Source organism: Pocillopora damicornis, chromosome 10, assembly GCF_964200805.1.
Source record: "Pocillopora damicornis chromosome 10, jaPocDami1.2, whole genome shotgun sequence".
Taxonomy (NCBI): Eukaryota; Metazoa; Cnidaria; class Anthozoa; order Scleractinia; family Pocilloporidae; genus Pocillopora; species Pocillopora damicornis.
In genome coordinates, this window is record NC_142679.1 from 9560139 (window position 1) to 9562638 (window position 2500).

Consider the following 2500-nt stretch of genomic DNA (forward strand, 5'->3'; position numbering starts at 1 on the left):
TTTAGTGGTCCACTGTGTTTAAGGACAGAAAGGACTGATTGATAATAACAGTCAATGAGGGAACAAGTTCATCTCAACATTCCTAAATTCCTTAACAACTTTCGTAAGGACTGGATCTAAAAGAGCACAACTTCGCCGGCACACTAAATACAACTTCCAAAACAGAATCCTCCCATAGGAGCTCAGAATTAGAGAAAAATCCTAAAGAAGTTACTTTAAAGGAATCACTCCAAGGAGTTCAGATACTGTTATAAATTGCAGCTGCATCAAACTCAAGAGTGAATATCAGATACTTAGAGAGGTTCTACATATGACAGTCATGGCTGTTGAAGACAAAGCAGCCACAGCTGCTGTAAATGAAACAATTGCAGCAAAGCACAATGGCTCATAAGGTCATGAGAGTAGCTCAAAAAGTAGTATTCTCCAGATACATCATAACGTAATCACTATGTATGATTTTAAAATGTCAAGTTAGGAAAGCTTGCAGTTCCTTCAATGGAGTTTGCTTATACCCAAATACACAATTTATATAGCTGGTATTGTGCTACTGAAAGCATACACACCATCACAGGCATAAGGTCACACCGTGGATACCAAATCATTTCAAAGTAATTTTATTTGGACATTCAAAGAAAAAATAACGTAACCACGAAGGTATCATTATTAGACTGAACATGTGCATTGGACGTATTATTTCAAATTTCGCCAGTACCGGAAAGCGGTACGCTAGTTATAGGCATGCGTGGCTAGGCGCTTCATTCTGTTCTTCTCGTGTCTGTTAGCCCACTCGTCCTGTTATCATCGTACCGGTTTCATTAAAGCTTCAGTTCTGTTACGGATTGTGTCATCGGGTTACTTCTACTTCATTAATTGGTGTGGTGGGAACTTCCTCGAACCTAAGTAAAGAAATCGACACCCAAATACAAGGGAAAGCATTCATTCCTAACGTAAGTACGTCGATACGTCAAACATTTTTCGTCGTTCGTGCTCGATTCTCTCGTAAACCCAATACACAACAACAGCCATGGCTTCTTCTCCACCAGCCTCGAAGCAGTGGAGTGTCTCAAAGAACAAGGCTATAAACAGCTTAGAGAATTGGAGGCAAAATCTGGTCTATACCTTGTCACTCGACAGCAATTTCACTCCGTTTCTCGCCAACAGCACCACGTGGGGAAAGAAGACTAAGACCCAGTCCCTGCACGGCTATAACAACAACAGAGAAACAGTACCACTCTCCAAACGCCTAACGGCCCAGCAGAAAGTAAATTTCCTGGAGCTCATCCTCGGGCAAATAGCCAGCTATTATCCACTGATATCTGGGAATACCATAGTGAAGAACTTGACCTCTACCTAGTCTGTTTGAAACATGATACGCGCACAGGAGCGTATCATGTTTTAGATCACAGGAGCTCACTTTCTGGATTTCACCAACTTACATTTAAAAGCTGATAAGTACCAGAGAATCTCTTCCAAAGACTAACGGCCCTTATTGAGGACACTTTACTCTGTGCCAATAGCCTGTCCCACTAAGGTAAACTGACCACCGAAGACGAGGAACTCACTCCCACCTTGGAGAATTTCATTGTCCTGACCTGGCTTAAACTGATATATCCTGAGTTACCTAAGCTTGTAAAACAGAGGAACGGAACAGAATTAAGATCACGAATTCTAGCCTCAATAAAACCAGAAATATCTCAGGCCCTCACCTCCTTGCTTGACGAAATACGTACAGCTGACGACGCCAAGATTATGCGCACCATTGTGAGTAGCTACGTAAACCTACTGGCAGCAGAACTCCATACAAGGCGAACACACGACCCAACTGCCCAGCCAGGTCCTGTTGACTATGCAAACAAGCCAGCCAACCCAATAGTGGGCAGTGAATGCAGTTTTCTTCCAGAACAGGATCGCAAGTACATAGCCAAAGCTAGACAAATTGCCAACATCTTTGATGATCCCCTGAACCTGAGAGCAGACCCTGAGCGGATGAATCAGTCAGTGACACTGACGACACCAGATCAAGCCCAAGCACCCATGTCTTCCGCGTACAGGCTCACCAGTCACCATACTTGGACATGTTCTATTCACAGCACCCAGTGCACGTAACCATCGACAGTGGCGCCACAGGAAACATGATTCGTCACACCATCATCCAACATTTTGGTTGCCAGGTGACATCTAGTTCCCAATCCGTCCACCTAGCAGATGACTCATCTCCCCTGCACGTGTCAGTGAGACACCCTTATCATTTACCCGTGAAAGCCACAAGTTTACCTTCGAAGGCCTTGTTGTCGAAAATCTTGGTGTAGACATTCTGGCAAGAACCCCCTTTATGGAGTCTAATGATATCGCAGTACGCCCAGCTAAGCGCCAACTAATCCCTAAAGATGGAACTATCCAAAACTATGGGTCCCAGCAACCGGTAACGGTCAGCTCTGCAGCACACTGTGCCATTGTGCTGCATTCCCCACCCAACCCCACATCCACAACTGTCTGGCCT

At 44.4% G+C, this 2500-nt stretch overlaps 1 protein-coding gene across 12 annotated transcripts in view; it reads right to left on the bottom strand.

Annotated features, from left to right (window-relative positions):
• LOC113673640 (DNA-dependent protein kinase catalytic subunit) overlaps positions 1-2500 on the bottom strand; it is a 159094-nt gene that overhangs the window by 63268 nt on the left and 93326 nt on the right. The window lies entirely within an intron of this gene.